Source organism: Mus caroli, unplaced genomic scaffold, assembly GCF_978045245.1.
Source record: "Mus caroli unplaced genomic scaffold, Mus_caroli_1 scaffold_6, whole genome shotgun sequence".
NCBI lineage: Eukaryota > Metazoa > Chordata > Mammalia > Rodentia > Muridae > Mus > Mus caroli.
In genome coordinates, this window is record NW_028227261.1 from 148,337,990 (window position 1) to 148,361,607 (window position 23,618).

The 23,618-nt window shown below is 40.6% G+C and overlaps 1 pseudogene; it reads left to right on the forward strand.

Moving 5' to 3' along the window:
• The first annotated feature begins 1,664 nt into the window (after positions 1 to 1,664).
• On the forward strand, positions 1,665 to 2,141 carry LOC110292366 (coiled-coil-helix-coiled-coil-helix domain-containing protein 2 pseudogene; annotated as a pseudogene).
• The last annotated feature ends 21,477 nt before the right edge of the window (positions 2,142 to 23,618 follow it).

The following is a 23,618-nucleotide window of genomic DNA, read 5'->3' on the forward strand; positions in this document are numbered from 1 at the left end:
GGAGTGTACTTGGAGAGCTTCTAGTCTTCCATCTAACTTAGAATCCTGAAGAAGTTATCTCTAACACTAACCTCAGAAACAGAGAAGATGAACATAACAGGCAGAGTAAAGACAAGCAGGCAAAAAGCTAAAGTCTTCTTTTGTGTCCTTTCATCAGGGATGCCACGAGTTAATTCCAAATGTTGTCAAGTGGATAACCAAGACTGACCATCACAGAAGTTATCTGAGTACACCAAGTCCAATAATATAAAATAGCCACCATCTTCACCAAAACAATATCAACATTCACATATATCATGACTTCATAGAAATTTCTCCTTATCTGTGGTTTCATTTTTTTATAGTGTTACTGAAAATCTAGAATAGTTCAATTAACTCTATTAAGAAAACACTGTGGGGGTTCCTTCCGGTGCCAGCCCAGGGCAACCTTGGGCACGAACTTGGCAGATGGTCCCACGGTCCCCAGAGGACTCTCCACTCCACAGGTGCCCTAGCATGCCCAGGATCTTAGGATCACTGGTGAGTGGAATACACCATCTGTTCCAAAACAACTGGGAGGGCCCTGTGCCAGTAGGAACAGGGACACAGGAAACCCAACCGACCAGCAGCTGGGGTTCGTCTGGTCAGCATCAGCCTTGGACCACCTGGGGCACAAACTCAGTGGACGGTCCCACAGTCCCCAGAGGACTCTCCACGCCGCCAGTGCCCTAGCATACCCAGGAACCAGGATCACTTGTATGGGTTTGAAGCTTCTTAGAAAACCAAGAAGATGGAATAATAAGAATCGTTGCCTGGTATTTGAATGATGGCATTCTAGTTAGAGTTGTAATTTCTCTTTTTAAAATTGTTTTTGACCCTGCACACCTTCCCCACCAGAGGAGAGTTGGCCTCCAGATAGGGCTCTGACCCCAGGACTCAGGTCAGAGCACCATCTTGTATCCCAGGTCTCTCAAACCAGTCTGCATAGGAGAGTGCACAGGCCACAGAAGCAACAGAGCTTCTTGGACTGGGTCCATTTGGACCTTTATCCTCAGCCTTGAGTCAGAGCTGAGACCCAGACCTCTGGGCACCTTCCCCACCAAAGGAGAGCTTGCCTGCAGAGAGTACTCTGACCACCGGGACTCAGGAGAGAGTTGAACTCCCAGGAGTGCTGACAGAAGTTAACAGAATCACAGGAGGAACAAGCTCCAGCCAGAGACAGCTAGAACATCTAACTCCAGAGAATACCAGATGGCAAAGGGCAAACCTAAGAATCTTACTAACAGAAACCAAGACTACTTGGCATCATCAGAACCCAGTACTCCCACCACAGCAAGTCCTGGATACCCCAACACACCCAAAATCATATCTCATGATGCTGGTAGAGGATTTTAAGAAGGGCATTAATAACTCACTTAAAGAAATACAGGAGAACACTGCTAAATAGGTAGAAGCCCTTAAAGAGGAAACACAAAAATCCCTTAACGAACTACAGGCAAACACAGCTAAACAGGTAGAAGTCCTTAAAGAAGAAACACAAAAATCCCTTAAAGAATTACAGGAAAACACAACCACACCGGTGATGGAATTGAACAAAACCATCCAAGATCTAAAAATGGAAGTAGAAACTATAAAGAAAACATAAGGTTTGTCTTCGCTGAACAGTGAGACTCCAAGCAATTAGGATGCCACAAGGAAGCCGAAGCTGCACTTCCGGGGTGACTCCTCCAGATAGCTGAGCCCCTCAGGTGAGGGCTGCTCCCAGAAGAGCACCTGCAGCTCAGCCTCCAACAGTAGCTGCACCATCTGCAGTTGGCTCACCTGCCGCTGCACCCCAGTAGCCAGGCCTGATGGCCCAGATGGCTACCAGTGTGGCTGTGGGCTCTGCACTGGGGCACACCCTGGGGCACACCATCACTAGGGGCTTCAATAGAGGTGGTAATGCTGAGCCTGCAAAACCTGACATCACTTACTAGGAGCCTCAGGGAGACCAGCTGCAGAAACAGCTGTCTTTTGGACCTTGCTCTCAAGAGATCAAGCAGTTTCTGGAGTGTTCTCAGAACCAGAGTGATGTCAAGCTCTGTGAGGACTTCAACAAGGTGCTGCAGCAGTACAGGATTACAAATAATCTAATCAAGAAAAATCAAGCTGAAGAGATATAAAATTGGTTCTGTATAGCTGATAGTACAAATGTGGACCCTTATATTTCTAACAGTACCATTGCTTTGGAATGGCCATGAAAGAGATCTAAATATAGATGTTTACTGAGGTTTGTATGTAGTATTGGTTACTGGGCAAGTGTTTGCTCTCCTTGAACTAACTATTGTGATTGTGAATTAAAATAAAAATGGTTTATTCTGAAAAAAAGAAATAAAGAAGGAAAGAGAGAGAGAGAGAGAGAGAGAGAGAGAGAGAGAGAGGGAGGGAGGGAGGGAGGGAGGGAGGGAGGAAGAGAAGAGAAGAGAAGAGAAGAGAAGAGAAGAGAAGAGAAGAGAAGAGAAGAGAAGAGAAGAGAAGAGAAGAGAAGAGAAGAGAAGAGAAGAGAATCCAAAGGGAGACAACTTTGGAGACAGAAATCCTAGGAAAGAAATCAAGAACCATAGATGCGAGCATCAGCAACAGAATGCAAGAGATGGAAGAAAGAATCTCAGGTGCAGAAGATTCCATAGACAATATGGACTCAACAATCAAAGAAAATGCAAAATGAAAAAAAAAAGATTCTAACTCAAAACATCCAGGACTCAAGGAACACCACATAAAACCAGAGACACTGAAACTTATAGAGGAGAAAGTGGGGAAAAGCCTCGAAGATATGGGCACAGGGGAAAAAATCCTGAATAAAACAGCAATGGCTTGTGCTATAAGATTGAGAATCAACAAATGGGACCTCATAAAATTGCAAAGGTTCTGTAAGGCAAAAGACACTGTCAATAAGACAAAAAGGCCACCAACAGATTGGGAAAGGATCTTTACCAATCCTAAATCAGATAGGGGACTAATATCCAATATATATAAAGAACTCAAGAAGGTGGACACCAGAAATCAAATAACCCCATTAAGAAATGGGGCTCAGAGGTAAACAAAGAATTCTCACCTGAGGAATACCAAATGGCTGATAAGCACATGAAAAAAAAATGTTCAGCATCCTTAATCATCAGGGAAATGCAAATCAAAGAAACCCTAAGAGTCCACCTCACACCAGCCAGAATGGCAAAGATCAAAAACTCAAGTGACAGCAGATGCTGGCAAGGATGTGGAGAAAGAGGAATACTTCTCCATTGTTGGTAGGATTGCAAGCTTGTATAACCACTCTGGAAATCAGTCTGGCGGTTCCTCAGAATATTGGACATATTACTACCAGAGGATCCCACAATACCTCTCCTGGGCAGATATCCAGAAGATGTTCCAACTGGTAAGAAGGACACATGATCCTCTATGTTCATAGCAGCCTTTATAATGGCCAGAAGCTGGAAAGAACCCAGATGTCCCTCAGCAGAGGAATGGATATAGAAAATGTGGTACAGTTACACAATGGAGTACTACTCAGCTATTAAAAAGAATGAATTTATGAAATTCCTAGGCAAATAGATGGACCTGGAGGGCATCATCCTGAGTGAGGTAACCCAATCAGAAAAGGACTCACATGATATGTACTCACTGATAAGTGGATATTAGCCCAGAAACTTAGAATACCCAAGATATAAGATACAATTTGCAAAACACATGAAACCGAAGAAGAAGAAAGACCAAAGTATGGGCACTTGGCCCCTTCTTAGAATTGGGAACAAAACACCCATGGAAGGAGTTACAGAGACAAAGTTTGGAGCTGAGACGAAAGAATGTACCATCTAAAGACTGCCACACCCATATGGGGATCCATCCCACAATCAGCCTCCAAACGCTGACACCATTGCATACCCTAGCAAGATTGTGCTGAAAGGACCCAGATATAGCTGTCTCTTGTGAGGCTATGCCGGTGCCCGACAAACACAGAATTGGATGCTCACAGTCAGCTATTGGATAGAACACAGGGCCCCCATTGGAGGAGCTAGAGAAAGTGCCCAAGGAGCTAAAGGGGTCTGCAACCCTGTAGGTGGAACAACAATATGAACTAACCAGTACCCCCGGAGCTCTTGTCTCTAGCTGCATAAGTAGCAGAAGATGGCCTAGTCGGCCATCATTGGGAAGAGAGGCCCCTTGGTATTGCAAACTTTATATGCCTCAGTACAAGGGAACACCAGAGTCAAGAAGTGGGAGTGAGGGGGGTGGGGGGAGGGGGTGAGGGACTTAATGGGATAGCATTTGAATTGTAAATGAAGAAAATACCTAATAGAAAGAAAGAAAGAGAGAGAGAGAGAGAGAGAGAGAGAGAGAGAGAGAGAGAGAGAGAGAAATCTAATAAATAAAATAAAATAAAAACTTAAAAAAAAAATGAAGGACATCCAGGACACAATGAGGAGACCAAACCTATGGATAATAGGTATAGATTAGAATGAAGATTTTCAACTTAAATGGGCAGTAAATATCTTCAACAAAATTATAGACGAAAATGTCCCTAACCTAAAGAAAGAGATGCCCATGAACATACAAGAAGCCTACAGAATTCTAAATAGACTGGAACAGAAAAGAAATTCCTCCCAACACATAATAATCAGAACAACAAATGGACTAAATAAGGATAGAATATTAAAAGCTGTAATGGAAAAAGGTCAAGTAACACATAAAGGCAGACCTATTAGAATTACACCAGATTTTCACCAGAGACTATGAAAGCCAGAAGATCCTGGACAGGTGTTAGACAGACAGTAAAAGAACACGAATGCCAGCCCAGGCTTTCATACCCAGCAAAATTCTCAATTATCACAGATGGAGAACCAAAGTATTCCAGGACAAAACCAAATTCACACAATATCTTTCCATGAATCCAGTCTTTCAAAGGATAATAAAGGGAAAACTCCAACACAAGGACAGAAACTACACCCTAGAAAAAGCAAGAAAGTAATCCTTCAACAATCCTAAAAGAAGACAGCCACAAGAACAGAATCCCAACTTTAACAACAAAAATAACAGGAAGCATCAATTACTTTTCTTTAATTTTTCTTAACATCAATGGACTCAATTCCCCAATAAAAAGACATAGACTAACAGACTGATTACATAAACAGGACCCAACATTTTGCAGCATACAGGAAACCCACCACAGGGACAAAGACAGACAGTACCTCAGAGTAAAAGGCTAGAAAACAATTTTCCAAGCAAACGGTCCAAAGAAACAAGCTGGAGTAGCCATTCTAATATCAAATAAAATCGACTTCCAACCCAAAGTTATCAAAAAAGACAAGGAGGGGCACTTCATACTCATCAAAGGTAAAATCTTCCAAGATGAACTCTCAATTCTGAATATTTATGTTCCAAATACAAGGGCAGCCACATACATTAAGGAAAGCTGAAAGAACATATTGTACCTCACACAATAATAGTGGGAGAATTCAACTTCCACTCCCATAAATGGACATATCCTGAAAACAGAAACTAAACAGAGACACATTGAAACTAACAGAAGTTATGAAACAAATGGATTTAACAAATATCTACAGAACATTTATCCTAAAACAAAAGGATATACCTTCTTCTCAACATCTCATGGTACCTTCTCCAAAATTGACCATATAATGGGTCACAAAACAGGCCTCATCAGATACAAAAATACTGAAATTATTCCATGCATCCTATCAGATCATCACGGACTAAGGATGATCTTCAATAACAATATAAAGAACAGAAAGCCAAAATTCACATGGAAGCTGAACAACACTCTACTAAATGATAACTTGGTCAAGGAAGAAATGAAGAAAGAAATTAAAGACTTTTTAGAGTTTAATGAAAATGAAGCCACAACATACCCAAACTTATGGGACACAATGAAGGCAGTTCTAAGAGGAAAACTCATAGCCCTGAGTGCTTCCAAAAAGAAACTAGAGAGAGCATACACTAGCAGCCTGACAGCACACCTAGAAGCTCTAGAACTAAAGGAAGCAAATTCACCCAAGAGGAGTAGACTGAAGGAAATAATCAAACTCAGGGCTGAAATCAACCACGTGGAAACAAAAAGAACTATTCAAAGAAACAACAAAACCAGGAGCTGGTTCTTTGAGAAAATCAACAAGACAGATAAACCCTTAGCCAAACTAACTAGAGGGCACAGGGACAGTATCCTAATTAACAAAATAAAAACAGAAATGAAAAGGGAGACATAACAACAGAACCTGAGGAAATCCAAAACATCATCAGATCCTACTACAAAAGTCTGTACTCAACAAAAGTGAAAAACGTGGATGAAATGGTCAATTTTCTAGACAGATATAAGATACCAAAGTTAAAGCAGGATCAGATTAATGAGCTAAACACTCCCATATCCCTTAAGAAATATAAGCAGTCATTCATAGTCTCCCAACTAAAAAAAAGCCCAGGACCAGATGGGTTTAGTGCAGAGTTCTAGCAGACCTTCAAAGAAGACCTAATTCCAATTTTTCTTCAAACTATTACACAAAATAGAAACAGAAGGTACTCTACCCCAATTCATTCTATGAAACCGCAATTACTCTGATACCTAAAACAAATAAAGACCCAACAAAGAAAGAGAACTTCAGACCAATTTCCCTTATGACTATTGATGCAAAAATACTCAATAATATTCTCAAAAAACAAATCCAAGGACATATCAAATTGATTATCCATCATGATCAAGTAGGCTTCATCCCAAGGATGCAGAGATGGTTTAATATATGGAAATCCATCAACGTAATCAACTATATAACAAACTCAATGACAAAAAACACATGATCATCTTGTTACATGCTGAGAAAGCATTTGACAAAATCCAACACCCATTCATGATAAAAGTCTTAGAAAGATCAGGAATTCAAGTCCCATACCTAAACATAATAAAAGCGATATTCAGCAAACCAGTAGCCAACATCAAACTAAATGGAGAGAAACTGGAAGCAATCCCACTAAAATCAGGGACTAAACAAGGCTGCCCACTTTCTTCCTACCTATTCAATATAGTACTTGAAGTCCTAGCCAGAGCAATTAGACAACAAAAGGAGTTCAAGGGAAGAAAAATTGGAAAGGAAGATGTCAAATATCACTATTTGCAGATGATATGATAGTACATTGTGAGCGCCTGACTCACCAGCAAGAGAGATGCCACAACAGGATCCTTCTGCACACTTTTATTGGGAGAGCTTGATTGCAGAGGCGAAAAGACCCCAAACCCAGAACTGGTGCTGCTTATATAGGCCTAGGAGAGGCGTGTCTCACACCCGGATTGGTTATGCTTTCTACCTCATTTGCATGTCTCACATCCGATTGGTTATACTCTCAGTACCTCACAGAACCTCATTATCATGCCCGGGCCAGGCAGTGTCTTGGCAAAAAATTTTACTGCATATGTACACATTGGTTGTTTACCCAAATTTATGCGTGGTGGCCAGCAGTAGCCAGCGCCACCTTGTAATGGCATATGTGGCTTCCCACATCTCCCCCTTTTTGTTTTAATAAAATGATGCTGGACTAGGCCTGTGCAATTATGTCCAGCTGCCGTGGCTCCTGTTTTAGGTCGTTCCTCTAATGTCACAGCCTTACCCGTCATAGGGTAACCCTATCACCACCGGACCCCATGTCTTAGTGCATGAGGAAAGTTGCCCGTCTCTGGATACCGCAGTACTGTGTGACAGTAACTGCTAAATGACCTAGGGCGAACTCTACAAAAGAGGCCAGACAAGTTTTAAGGTAATGAATTAGCGAGGAAATCATGATCACCCTACGTCATGCAATGAGGAAACCTCAGCGATGTGCAAGTGCTGATCAATGATTGTTGAGTCTCTCTCATCCCAGTGCAATGGATCCATAAATCCGTGGGGTACAAGAGCAGAGAACTCAGATGCCGACTAATTCTTGAGCATAGATAACCAAACTTCAGGGGAGGCACCGTTTTCAATGGCTAAAAGTGCCTGAGTTATAATCACCTTGTCACGTTTTTGTTGGGTTCTGAATTTGCAAACCAACCAAAGCATGAATACCAGTCCACAGCATATGGCAGCACCAAACAAAATCACTCCCACCCATTCTTTAAAGTAAGAAAATGCAGAGGTAAGCCAAGAGGTAAAGTCTCCAAGAGTCACTGGTTCCACTCTGGTTCCATTAAGGTTCAGATCTGTATCTGCAGCCTCGTCTGCAACCTTTCCAGCTCCTGTGACCAGTTCCCTTCAGATAATTCGATAGATTTGTACTTTTAATAAAACAATTATTAATATACCCAATGGGATTAATGCACACCTGCGGAGTTGATGCCATACAACTCATTTGTATGACATCCATCATATGTTCCATGTTATGCTGTAAAATATCCACTCTCTGATTCACTAGCATCAACCCTGAGGCGATATGAAAATTGGCCCTATGCAGGGTAAGCAATGCCTCAGACATTTTTTCTGCTATCTGACTTATGGTGTCAGCAGTATTAATTTGATTGGCCATAGCAGTTCCTGCGGTAACCGCTGATGCTGCAGACACCACAATGGCTGTAACAATGGCAGCTGTGATTCCAAAACCTCTCTTTTGCCGAACAAGACTCATTATTGGAAACTTCTCTGGATCTGCCTCAACAGGTACAGGGACAAAGGTTGGTAGATGTACCACTAAGGCTAAGAATTTGGTTCCATTCCAGCATTGCGTCAAAAGACAAGTGACATTTGTACAATCTAACCATTCTGTATTATTTTGAAATTCAGCCAATATAAAGAAAAATGGAGGATTAACACAAACTTCTTTTGGAAAAGTAGTCATATTTCTGATAACTCGATTAGTTGTCACATTATCTAAATGGATGTATCCATACTAAAGGACCATCTTGCCATATCACAGCAGTTGGCAAATTTATGGTTCGTAATATGCATAGGTACAAAGGTTCTTGCTCATTTATACGATTTAACTGTGCTGTTTGGATCGCTTTTTCTACCTTCCTAAGAACATCAGAAGCCTTAGGTGTTAATTGTCTCAATGAGGTAATATGTGATTCTCCTTCTAAAATTTGAAATAAAGGTTTTAATTCCAAAGTAGGGATACTTAAATAAGGTCTAATCCAGTTTATATCTCCTAATAATTTTTGAAAATCATTTAGTGTCTTTAAATGATCTTTTCTTATACAAATCTTTTGTGGGGTGACACACCCTAAAGTAATAGTGGCTCCTAAAAAATGACTAACATTAGACTGTTGTATTTTTTTCTGGTGCAATAATCAAGCCATTATTTTTTAAAGTTTCATTAAGCAAACCATAAGCTTGCTGTATACTTTCTTCTTCGGGTCCACAAATCACGATATCATCCATATAATGATATATTTTTAAGGAGGGAAAACCATCTCTAACTGGTTGCAAAGCTTTTCCTACATATAACTGACATATGGTAGAGTTATTTGCCATTCCTTGGGGTAATGCCCGCCATTGATTAATAGAAGGCAGGGTAAATGCAAATCTAGGTTTATCTTTCTTATTTAATGGAATGGAAAAGAAACAGACTTTAATATCTATTACTATAATTCTCCAATCCTTAGGTAGAGCTGAGGGTAGGGGGAGTCCCCTTTGTACAGGACCCATAACTTGCATTTGTGCATTAATGGCTCTTAGGTCATGTAACAATCTCCATTTACCTGACTTCTTTTTTACAACAAAGATAGGGGTATTCCAGGGTGATTGCATGGGTTCCACATGCCCCAGGTCTAATTGTTCTTGTACTAATTCTTTAGCTGCTTTTAACTTCTCAGAGGGTAAAGGCCACTGAGGCACCCACACCATGTCCTCTGTACGCCATGGAATGAGCAAAGGCTCCTCAGCAGCCCCTAGGGAAAAAAAAAAAAAAAACAGCCCTTTCTTGTCTGCTTTTTTCTGTGGCTTCAACTGGTGAAATTCTACCTTGTAAATTTTTTCCAAGACCTCGTCCAGGTATATATCCCATTCCTTTCATCATTTCCTTGCTTTTCTGAGAATAATTTACTGAATAGAATGCTTTTATCTGCTCCTGTATGCATTATACCTTGAAAAGCTTTTTCCTTCTATTTCTAAAGATATGTACTTTCTTTTCAATCCTACTCTCTCTACCCTTTGTACACTGCTTTTGCATATGACCTGGGCTTTTTCAGCTGTACTTCACTCCCAGCCACTGTGCAGCTAACTTATCAGTTTCTGCTGTGCAGACTGAGACTGCTTTTTAAACAAGTTAAAGGATGTACAGCCAGCAGATAAAGTTTTAACTAATTATATGTTTCATCATGAAACACAGAACAATAATCATTCAAACAACCAAACAAAAACAAACATGAATTGACAGACATATGGACAATTTGGTGCACCAAAAACAGACAACAGACAGACAGGGAATAGAACTTGATGTCTCAAAGGGACACAGATATCCTAACCAGAGCTAAAAATAGCTCCATAGGAGCCAAATAGGAAGCAGGATGTCTCCCGTTTTCCTTCTGTCCCTAGGAGAGCTCTGAAATAGCTTATTTTCATTTTTTCTCCGTCTTCTGGGAAATCTGCACAGTGGCTGCTTCTGATAGTTACTCCTCTTTCCCTGAGAGCTATCTTTAAGCCTTTGATGAAGGCTGCCTCTTTAGTCAAAGTCCTCGAGAGGAGGGTAAATTGACTTAATTTTTTGTTCTTCATTTTTTATATTATCCTTTGTATCTTTATATTTTAGCTTCCTTTCTTTTTCTCTTTCTATATTTCTTAAGTTACTTATTTTTCTGCACGTGTCTTCTTTTTCATTTCTCTCTGTTTCTGATATGCCTTCTTGGTACTCCTGCAAAAGTCACTGCCCTTCCTTAACACAACCCCAGCAACAATTACCAGACTTACTGCGTAGGAAAGCATACCTCTGAGAGACTCACATTAATTTCTTTTTACTTACCGGTACCACCGTTCCCCAGCTGAAGAGTTCTGAATCCACGCAGTTGAATCCTTCTCAACAGTCTGTTGCGGGAACACTTCATTGACCGCTCCTTCCCCGTGATGCAGTTCTGAATCCTTGTGTAACAGGGGGTCTTCGCTCATGCCTGAAGATGTTTCTTTTCCTGGGTTTCGGTACCATTTGTGAGCGCCCGACTCACCAGCAAGAGAGATGCCACAACAGGATTCTTTTGCACACTTTTATTGGGAGAGCTTGATTGCAGAGGTGAAAAGACCCCAAACCCAGAACTGCTTATATAGGCCTAAGAGAGGCATGTCTCACACCCAGATTTGTTATGCTTTCTACCTCATTTGCATGTCTCACATCCGATTGGTTATATTCCCTCAGTACCTCACAAAAACTCATTAACATACCTCATTTGCATGTCTCACATTTGATTGCTTATACTCTCAGTACCTCACAGAACCTCATTATCATGCCCGGGCCAGGCAGTGTCTTGGCAAAAAATTTTACTGCATATGTACACATTGCTTGTTTACCCAAACTTATGCGTGGTAGCCAGCGGTAGCCAGCGCCACCTTGTAATGGCATATGTGGCTTCCCACAGTATATATGAGTGAACATAAATTTCCACCAAAGAACTCCTAAACCTGATAATCAGCTTCAGTGAAGTAGCTGGATATAAAATCAACTCAAACAAATCAGCGGCCTTTCTCTACACAAAGAATAAACAGGCAGAAAAAGAAATTAGGGAAACAACATCCTTCACAATAAACACAAATAATATAAAATACCTTGGTGTGATTCTAACTAGAAATGAACCCACACACCTATGGCCACTTGATGTTTGACAAAGGAGCCAAACCATCCAGTGGAAAAAAGACAGCATTTTCAAAAAATGGTGCTGGCTCAATTGGAGGTTAGCATGTAGAAGAAAGTGAATTGATCCATTCTTATCTCCTTGTACAAAGCTCAAATCTAAGTGGATCAAGGAACTCCACATAAAACCAGCAACACTGAAACTTATAGAGGAGAACTTGGGGGAAAGCCTTGAAGATATGGGCACAGGGAAAAGATTCCTGAACTAAACAGCAATGGCTTGTGCTGTAAAATCGAGACTAGACAAATGGGACCTCATAAAATTGCAAAGCTTTTGTAAGGCATAAGACACTGTCAATAAGACAAAAAGGCCACCAACAGATTGGGAAAGGATCTTTACGAATCCCAAATCTGATAGGGGCCTAATATCCAATATATACAAAGAACTCAAGAAGCTGGACTCGAGAAAATCAAATAAACCCATTTAAAAATTGGGCTCAGAGCTAAACAAAGAACTCTTACCTGAGGAATACTGAATAGCTGAGAAGCACATGAAAAAATGTTCAGCATCCTTAATCATCAGGGAAATGCAAATCAAAGCAACCCTGAGATTCCACCTCACACCAGTCAGAATGGCTAAGATCAAAAATTCAGGTGACAGCAGATGCTGGAGAGAATGTGAAGAAAGAGGAACACTTCTCCATTGCTGGTGGGATTGCAAGCTTGTACAACCACTTTCGAAATCAGTCTGGCAGTTCCTCAGAAAATTGGACATGGTACTATCGGAAAGAAGATGTCCCTCAACAGCAGAATGGATACAGAAAATGTGGTACATTTACACAATGGAGTACTACTCAGCTATTAAAAACAATGGATTTATGAAATTCTTGAGCAAATGGATGTATCTTGAGGATATCATCCTGAGTGAGGTAACCCAATCACAAAAGAAGTCACTTGATTGCACGTACTGATAAGTGGATATTAGCCCAGAAACCTAGAATAGCCAAGATACAACTTCCAAAACACAAGAAAATCAAGAAGGAAGACCAACTCGTGGATCCTTCATTCCTCCCTAGAATAGGGAATAAAATATCCATGGAAGTAGTTGCAGAAACAAAGTTCAGAGCTGAGACAGAAGGAAGGACCATCCAGAGACTGCCCCACCCAGGGATCCATCCCATTAATAACCACCAAACCCAAACACTATTGCATATGCCAGCAAGAATTTGCTGACAGGACCCTGATATAGCTGTCTCTTATGAGGCTCTAACAGTACCTGGCAAATACAGATGTGGATGTTCACAGTCATCTCTTGGATGGAACACAGGGCCCCCAGTGGAGGAGCTACATAAGGTATCCAAAGAGCTAAAGGGGTCTGCAACCCTATAGAAAGAACAACAATATGAACTAACCAGTACCCCCCAGAGCTTGTGTCTCTAGCTGCATCTGTAGCAGAGGATGGCCTATTTTGCCATCATTGGGAAGAGATGGCCCTTGGTCTTGCAAACTTTATATGCCCCAGTACTGGGGAATGCCAGAGTCAGGAAGCAGAAATGTGTGGGTTGGGGAGCAGGGTGGGGGGAGGGTATAGGGAACTTTCAGGATAGCATTTGAAAAGTAAATGAAGAAAATATGCAATAAAAAATTGCTTTGGAAAAAAAAATGTGTCTTAGAGTTTTACTGCTGTGAGCAGACACCATGAAGAGGGCAACTCTTATAAAACATTTAATTGAGGCTGGCATACAGTTTCAGAGGTTTAGTCCATCATCTTCATGGCAAGAAGCATGGCATTTTGCAGGCAGACATGGTGCTGGAGGAGCCAAGAATTCTTTTTTTTTTTTTTTCATTTTAATTTTTATTTTTTTTTAATTTTTAATATTTTTATTACATATTTTCCTCAATTACATTTCCAATGCTATCCCAAAAGTCCCCCATAGTGCCCCCCACTTCCCTACTCACCCATTCCCATTCTTTTGGCCCTGGCATTCCCCTATATTGGGGCATATAAAGTTTGCAAGTCCAATGGGCCTCTCTTTCCACTGATGGCCGACTAGGCCATCTTTTGATACATATGCAGCTAGAGACAAGAGCTCCGGGGTACTGGTTAGTTCATCATGTTGTTCCAACTATAGGATTGCAGATCCCTTTAGCTCCTTGGGTACTTTTCTAGCTTCTCCATTGGGAGCCCTGTGATACATCCAATAGCTGACTGTGAGCATCCACTCGTGTGTTTGGTAGGCCCCTGCATAGTCTCACAAGAGACAGCTATATTTGTGTCCTTTCAGCAAAATCTTGCTAGTGTATGCAATGGTGTCCGCGTTTAGAAGCTGATTATGGGATGGATCCCTGGATACGGCAGTCTCTAGATGGTTCATCCTTTCATCACAGCTCCAAACTTTGTCTCTGTAACTCCTTCCATGGGTGTTTTGTTCCCAATTCTAAGAAGGGGCACAGTGTCCACATTTTGGTCTTCATTCTTCTTGAGTTTCATGCGTTTAGCAAATTGTATCTTATATCTTGGGTATCCTAAGTTTTGGGCTAATATCCATTTATCAGTGAATACATATTGTGTGAGTTCCGACATGGTGATTCCACCAGAGGTTCTTTTATCCTTGAGAAGAGTTTTTGCTATCCTAGGTTTTTTGTTATTCCAGATGAATTTGCAGATTGCACTTTCTAATTCGTTGAAGAATTGAGTTGGAATTTTGATGGGGATTGCATTGAATCTGTAGATTGCTTTTGGCAAGATAGCCATTTTTACAATGTTGATCCTGCCAATTCATGAGCATGGGAGATCTTTCCATCTTCTGAGATCTTCTATAATTTCTTTCTTCAGAGACTTGAAGTTTTTATTATACAGATCTTTCACTTCCTTAGTTAGAGTCACGCCAAGATATTTTATATTATTTGTGACTATTGAGAAGGGGGTTGTTTCCCTAATTTCTTTCTCGGCCTGTTTATTCTTTGTGTAGAGAAAGGCCATTGATTTGTTTGAGTTAATTTTATATCCAGCTACTTCACTGAAGCTGTTTATCAGGTTTAGGAGTTCTCTGGTGGAATTTTTAGGGTCACTTATATATACTATCATATCATCTGCAAAAAGTGATATTTTGACTTCATCTTTTCCAATTTGTATCCCTTTGATCTCCTTTTGTTGTCGAATTGCTCTGGCTAGGACTTCAAGTACAATGTTGACTAGGTATGGAGAAAGTGGACAGCCTTGTCTAGTCCCTGATTTTAGAGGGATTGCTTCAAGCTTCTCACCATTTACTTTGATGTTGGCTACTGGTTTGCTGTAGATTGCTTTTATCATGTTTAGGTATGGGCCATGAATTCCTGATCTTTCCAAGACTTTTTATCATGAATGGGTGTTGGATCTTGTCAAATGCTTTTTCAGCATCTAACAAGATGACCATGTGGTTTTTGTCTTTGAGTTTGTTTATATACTGGATTACGTTGATGGATTTCCGTATATTGAACCATCCCTGCATCCCTGGGATGAAACCTACTTGGTCAGGATGGATGATTGTTTTGATGTGTTCTTGGATTCGTTTAGCAAGAACTTTATTGAGGATTTTTGCATCAATATTCATAATGGGGGAAGGGAGGCCACACATAAGGGATATTGGTCTGAAGTTTTCTATCTTTGTTGGGTCTTTTTGTGGTTTAGGTATCAGAGTAATTGTGGCTTCATAGAATGAGTTGGGTAGAGTACCTTCTGTTTCTATTTTGTGGAATAGTTTGTGAAGAACTGGGATTAGATCTTCTTTGAAGGTCTGATAGAACTCTGCACTAAACCCATCTGGTCCTGGGCTTTTTTTGGTTGGGAGACTATTAATGACTGCTTCTATTTCTTTGGGGGATATAGGGTTGTTTAGATCATTAACCTGATCTTGATTCAACTTTGGTACCTGGTATCTGTCTAGGAACTTCTCCATTTCATCCAGGTTCTCCAGTTTTGTTGAGTATAGCCTTTGGTAGAAGGATCTGATGGTGTTTTGGATGTCTTCAGGATCTGTTGTTATGTCTCCTTTTTCATTTCTGATTTTGTTAATTAGGATGCTTTCCCTGTGCCCTCTAGTGAGTCTGGCTAAGGGTTTATCTATCTTGTTGATTTTCTCAAAGAACCAGCTCCTTGATTGGTTGATTCTTTGAATAGTTCTTCTTGTTTCCACATGGTTGATTTCGCCCCTGAGTTTGATTATTTCCTGCCTTCTACTCCTCTTGGGTGAGTTTGCTTCCTTTTGTTCTAGTGCTTTTAGGTGTGTTGTCAAGTTGCTAATGTGTGCTCTCTCTAGTTTCTTTTTGGAGGCACTCAGAGCTATGAGTTTTCCTCTTAGAAATGCTTTCATTGCGTCCCATAAGTTTGGGTATGTTGTGGCTTCATTTTCATTGAACTCTAAAAAGTCCTTACTTTCTTTCTTTATTCCTTCCTTGAGCAAGGTATCATTGAGAAGAGTGTTGTTCAGTTTCCACGTGAATGTTAGCTTTCTATTATTTATTTTGTTATTGAAGATCAGCCTTAGTCCATGGTGATCTGATAGGATGCATGGGACAATTTCAATATTTTTGTATCTGTTGAGGCCTGTTTTGTGACCAATTATGTTGTCAATTTTGGAGAAGGTACCATGAGGTGCTGAGAAGAAGGTATATCCTTTTGTTTTAGGATAGAATGTTCTGTAGATATCTGCCAGATCCATTTGATTCATAACTTCTGTTAGTTTCACTGTGTCCTTGTTTAGTTTCTGTTTCCATGATCTGTCCATTGGTGAAAGTGGTGTGTTGAGTCTCTCACTATTATTGTATGAGGTGCAATGTGTGCTTTGAGATTTACTAAAGTTTCTTTAATGAATGTGGCTGCCTTTGTATTTGGAGCATAGATATTCAGGATTGATAGTTCCTCTTGGAGGATTTTACCTTTGATGAGTATGACGTGCCCCTCCCTGTCTTTTTTGATGACTTTGGGTTCGAAGTCAATCTTATCAGATATTAGAATGGCTACTCCAGCTTGTTTCTTCATACCATTTGCTTGGAAAATTGTTTTCCAGCCTTTCATTCTGAGGTAGTGTCTATCTTTTTCTCTGAGATGAGTTTCATGTAAGCAGCAAAATGTTGGGTCTTGTTTGTGTAGCCAGTTTGTTAGTCTATGTCTTTTTATCGGGGAGTTGAGTCCATTGATATTAAGAGATATTAAGGAAAAGTAATTGTTGTTTCCTGTTATTTTTGTTGTTAAAGTTGGCATTCTGTTCTTGTGGCTGTCTTCTTTTAAGTTTGTTGAGGGATTACCTTCTTGTTGTTTCTAGGGCGTGGTTCCTGTCCTTGTATTGTTTTTTTCCTGTTATTATCCTTTGAAGGGCTGGATTCGTGGAGAGATAATGTGTGAATTTGGTTTTGTCGTGGAATACTTTGGGTTCTCCATCTATGTTAATTGAGAGTTTGGCTGGGTATAGTAGCCTGGGCTGGAATTTGTGTTCTTTTAGTGTCTGTATAACATCTGTCCAGGATCTTCTGGCTTTCATAGTCTCTGGTGAAAAATCCGGTGTAATTCTAATAGGCTTGCCTTTATATGTTACTTGGCCTTTTTCTCTTACTGCTTTTAGTATTCTATCTTTATTTAGTGCATTTGTTGTTCTGATTATTATGTGTCAGGAGGTATTTCTTTTCTGGTCCAGTCTATTTGGAGTTCTGTAGGCTTCTTGTATGTTCATGGGCATCTCTTTCTTTAGGTTTGGGAAGTTTTCTTCTATAATTTTGTTGAAGATGTTTGCTGGTCCTTTGAGTTGAAAATCTTCATTCTCATCCACTCCTATTATCCGTAGGTTTGGTCTTCTCATTGTGTCCTGTATTTCTTGGATGTTTTGAGTTAGGATCTTTTTGCATTTTACATTTTCCTTGATTGTTGTGCCGATGTTCTCTATGGAATCTTCTGCACCTGAGATTCTCTCTTCCATCTCTTGTATTCTGTTGCTGATGCTCGTATCTATGGTTCCAGATTTCTTTCCTAGGGTTTCTATCTCCAGTGTTGCCTCAATTTGGGTTTTCTTTATTGTGTCTACTTCCCTTTTTAGGTCTAGTATGGTTTTGTTCATTTCCATCATCTGTTTGGGTGTGTTTTCCTGTTTTTCTTTAAGGACTTCTACCTGTTTGATTGTGTTATCCTGTTTTTCTTTAAGGACTTCTACCTGTTTGATTGTGTTATCCTGTTTTTCTTTAAAAACTTCTACCTGTTTGATTGTGTTATCCTGTTTTTCTTTAAGGACTTGTAACTCTTTAGCCATGTTCTCCTGTAATTCTTTAAGTGAGTTATGAAAGTTCTTCTTGATGTCCTCTACCATCATCATGAGATATGCTTTTAGATCCGTGTCTAGCTTTTCTGGTGTGTTGGGGTGCCCTGGACTGGGCGAAGTGGGAGTGCTGGGTTCTGATGATGGTTAGTGGTCTTGGTTTCTGTTAGTAAGATTATTACGTTTACCTTTCGCCATCTGGTAATCTCTGGGGTTAGTTGTTATCTTTGTCACTGTTTAAAGATTGGAGCAGACTCTGTGTTCCACTCACCCGAAGTCTCAAAATCCTGTGGCGGGTGTCGTGGGTAGCTGGCGGGTGTCAGCCGACCCTGTGCTCTAGCTACCCTGGTGCTGGTCCGGGCTGGAAGAGGCCTGTGGCCCTACTCAGGCCGGTTTTCTGCTTCCCTAACTAATGCAGTCTCAGGTTCGCTTGCAATTGGATTGGAGAAGAAGCTGTGTTCCACTCACCAGAAGTCTTAAGATCCTGTGGCGGGTGTCGTGGGTAGCTGGCGGGTGTCAGCCGACCCTGCGCTTTAGCTACCCCGGTGCTGGTCCGGCCGGAAGAGGGAGCCAAGAATTCTACATCTTGATGTGAAGGCAGCAAGAAGCAGACTCTTCTGTACTGGGCGGAGCTTGAGCATAGGACCTCAAAGCCAACCTTCACAGTGATGCTTTTCTTCCAACAAGGCCACACCTCCTAATAGTAGCACTTCCCATGGAACAAGTATATTCAAGCCACCATGCATAGTCATGGAACATTTATTAAACTGCTGTAATTGCTCTAATATTATGTATAGCTGTTAACTGCTATGTATACCTGTTATTAATTAAGCTTCATCATAGTTGTAGTTGTGTAGGAAAAATTACATCATTTATAGTGTTCAGTACTAACCATGTTATTACCCAGTGTCCATAGTCTGCAAGGGAGCCTTGGAGTCAGCACAGAACTCACCCAGACACCAAGTTCTCAGCACAAAGGAAATTTATTATCCTGGAGGGACAAGCATGGAAGAGCTGTCTTTGTATAAGACAAAGACAGACAATAGGTGTTTTTGCAGGGGTGGGTTCTTTAGAAGAAAAAAGAAGAAATTTGTGCTAGAGTTAGGTAAGTCCTAAATGGACAGGCTAATCAGTGTACGCAAATAATGAATTTGATTGCACAATTTTGGTGTTTTGATAGCAGGACCTTAGAGTTTTAGTCAGGCATAAGGGAGTAGCCAAATAAGGGAATAGTCATCAGTGATTAGCTTTAGGAATGTAATCTAACAGTTCATCAAGAGAGAGGGAAGAGGGATAGACGAGACCCGCCATCCCCATGCTTGCCTTGCTCGTGCCTGTTAGAGAGCCCTTCATAATCCACAGACCCTCAGAAGGTACAGCTTCGTGGAGGGGACTGAGCCCAGCTCCTCCATTGTTTCTGTTTCCTAGCTGTAGTGAGGTCAGGAGCTTCATTATATTCCTCACTCACATTGCAAGGCACTGTGCTGCCAAAGGCCTGAAGCTATGAGAAGCAAGAGAGCATGGGCCAAAGTTTCTGAATCTTCTCACACACAATTTCCTCTCCCTTAAGTTGCTCGCTTTTGGTTTTTTGAGGTTTTTTTTTTTTTTTTTTTTTTTTTTTTGGTTTAGGGGGGTTTTGCGCCCCCCTCCCGCATCAATGGAAACTTAACACATATCTGTCAGCTGATGTTAAAAAACAAAAGAAAAGAAAAAAAAAAAACATTTTCCTGGTACTGCACTCATAGTTTAACTTCCACAGTGGTAAGCTTGAACAAAAGGATGCAACATCATTTGTCTCCTTTTCATGAGGAAAAACCAATCTCTTTACAAAGAGAGTGACAGAGTCAAATTGATGATGACAGTTGCCGCAGGACAGTTTTACTCCATTCCGGTTTTAGCACACACCATATAAGTACCATATAAGCTATGGACAGGACATGAATTCCATGTAACCATGACTTTCATAAGCTTAAAATCCCACCCAGACGAACTAGGAAGTCAGCAGGATCAAAGTTACTATTCACCCCTATTCTACATCAGCCATTGAGTGATTATTAAAAACCATCTTAGCAAAATGAAGTCAATTACACAATTACATAATTACCAATGACTCAAACTTAGCACTACATAAATGTAAAATTACTAACCTAAAAAAAAAAAAAGAGGGTAAAAAGGAAGAAAAGAGAAAAGAAAATAAAAATGCCTACTGGTGGTAGTTCATGCCTTTAATCATAATACTTGGGAGGCAGAGGCAGGCGAGTCTCCGAGTTCAAGCCAGCCTGGTCTATGTAATGAGTCCTACACAGAAAAGTCTTGACTCAACAAAACAAGTAAACAAAGAGCCTGAGATGTTACCATCAGAGAGAGAGAGAGAGAGAGAGAGAGAGAGAGAGAGGAAAGGAAAACGAAAAAAAAAAGAAAAAGAAAAAGAAAAAGAAAAAGAAAAAGAAAAAGAAAAAGAAAAAGAAAAAGAAAAAGAAAAAGAAAAAGAAAAAGGAAAAAAGCTAGACACCCAGGCTTGTAAGGCTCTATGGGCAATATATTCATTCAATATCAATGCTATATGCCTATTCTGTACTCTATTCTATACCCCTTAGGTTCAGCAATAACAATATCCTCTACTGCTGTAAGCCTTTAGCACATTGGAGGTGGATCAGGAGATCCTAAGCTTCCCCCAAGCTCAGAGCTCTCTCTCCTAGCTGCCTCTCTCCTTCCTCTCCCCTGCTTTCACTCAGGTAGCTCAATGGTTCCTGTAGCTAGTACTACTTGCCTTTTGTAAATGGAATCTTCCTGATCTATACATCATCCAGCCTGATCTACACATCACAGCTTTTTCTGGGTTTCCAGCACCCTTTGGTAGTTTCTATTGCAGCATCTGTGTTGGCTGTATTTGTGTGGGTGTACACACTACTTTCTCTATAAATTCTTTGAAGACAGCAGCCATTTTATTTTTTCCATCCCTCCAGTGTCTGGCAGGGATCTAACTTGGTTTGTTGTGCAGAATTATAGTTTGCACAGCATATGGCAAAAAACAACTCACATAGTCTTAGAGTTGCCTAGCTTGACTCCTGTGCCCAGCCATCAGCCTGCTTGGCCAGCAGTCAGACTGGGTTAGTATAATGAGAGATAAGCACTCTTCAAAAGCATAATAGCATTACCTGAGAAAGACATAAGTCAGAAACCACCAGCATCCTTGACACTCCTGGCCTAACATGGAGTTTAATCCAAGACTATGGTTAAGTGGTGCAGTGCAGTCTTTACTGAATGGTGTTCAATCTGTAGTCTCTCCCCAAGAGAAGTAGATCCTCCAAACACGGAAATGCTCATTTTCCAACCTCAGTTACTAAGGTATAAACTAGGCATGCTACAGGACTGTGATCAAGTCAGTGGCCAAGGGCCAGCAGCAGCCCTAGTATCAATCTATTAACTTCAAACCATCACTGTGGCAGGCCAGCTGACAGCAGTGAAGAACTGTAACAGCCCTTTGTGTTCAGTCTGGGTTCAGTTACAAGACCTGCAGTGTGGAGGGAGGAAATGGTCCAATTGACCGGTACTTGCATCTATACCTCAGAACATCAGCACGGAACATGGTCATTTACTGTAGACGTGTAAGAGATATTTTCTATGCTCTGTAGACAGGGGAGAATAAATAACATTTCAGGAAATAAAAAAGTGCATCCATCCCACACTATACCCAGCTACTCTTTGCCCCAGTGGTCTTGGTCTCTCCACCTCCATCATTAGACCCATACAGTGACTGACTGATCACGGTTCTCCTGCTGCGGATTCTGCTAACATTCCCAGTCATTCACCCACTGTGGTCATCAGTCCCAAATCCCAGGAACCTAGTAAAATCAAAACTCTAGAGGCTTGTAATTTGTAAGCCAGATTTATTTCAGTAAATTCTCATCCACAAAACATCCACACAATATACTCAGAGTCAATTGATATTGATATAAACTACCCACCAAGATAAGACAAATTGTCCTATAATTATCCATCCCTTATATGATATTCATAGCTACCTGTGGCTATTTAAAGCCACACAAAATCTGGATCATCTTCTTTTTCCTCCATCTTCCTTCTCCTCCTCCTCCCTTCTTTCCTCTCTCCTCCCCCCCCAACCCAAACTTTTCCCCTCCACCTTCCTTTCCACTGCCTAATCACTGGCTCTAACCTTTATTTATTTATTTTTTTGTAAGGTGTGCACTTTTATTGGTCTCAAGTCAGTGTACAGGCCAGCCCTGGCTGCAAAACCTAACTTGCGCAGAAAAAAAAAAAAAAGACAACCTTTATTTTACAAGTTAAAGTAGGGAGAAGGTTCACAAGAAGTCACCTGTGTATGTGATTCACTCCTTGTCCTCAGTCTCTCCTGGGAAAGCAGAATTAGCATCAATATACAAGCAACACCAGGGCTATCCACAACATTCCCCCCTTTCAGTCCAATTAAAAAACTTTTATCTCAGATATAAATTGAGCATAACTATTACCATTTTGTAATTTAGAAAGTACAAGATAGACCTAACACCCAGCCCATCACTTCCGTCAAATAGAATAGAACACTCTGTCATCTATCCTAACTTAAAAGACTTATAATTCTACACCTGACATGTCCCTGCTTTTGATTGTATGCCATCTGAAAACTATTCTCTCCCATCTGTTCTCTCAATGTTAAATAGCGTGAGTTGGTTATGAGACTATAAGTAGTCTTTCAACCCCGTCAGAAATCTGAGAATGACAAATATATCTGAAAATATAGGAAGCCTAACACAGCTTTCAGAACTGAGACAAATTTTAGGTTCAGCTGCCTACCCATACAGCCTCAGTAAGTCAGGAAGTTGGAGCATCAGTCTTCAGCCTTCTGACCCAGGATATTCTAACAGACCTTTATAATGAAGAATTTTGAAGGGCTGATTACTGTGTCTTGGTGAAGATTAACAGTAGACTATTCTGCATAGTGTGTCCTTTTTCTGGACAGTAATTTTGTCTGTAGATAAATTGAGGCAATTCTTGGCCACTAAGCCACTAGGCCATCTTACTACAACTGGAGCATCTCCATTGATCTTCAACTACTTCTTTGAATCCAAGAAAGGAGTGCTGTCAGGAGCAGACAGGTCTCTAGTCAAATGATCTTTAATAAAGAAATGTCCATAAGCATCATATTCTGTGGACTTCTGATGCCTTTGAAGACTATCTACACAAAGCATTTCTGTACTGTTAAGCCTTGATTACTCTTGATTTCTTATTGAAATATCACAGAAACAACCTTTTATTTAACTCAGAACCATGAGTTTGCTATGAGTTGGCTTAATCATCTAAAAACAGTTTATAATAGCAGTTATAGAAGAACTAGGTCTAAGCCTTGTCTTCTTAAATGTGTTATATAAGTACAATGCTTATATGGAAGTAACAACATTAATCCCAATTTTTTTTTTTTTTTGAGGCAGGGTTTCTCTGTATAGCTCTGGCTCTCCCGGGACTCACTTTGTAGACCAGGCTGGCCTCGAACTCAGAAATCTGCCTGCCTCTGCCTCCCGAGTGCTGGGATTAAAGGCATGTGCCACC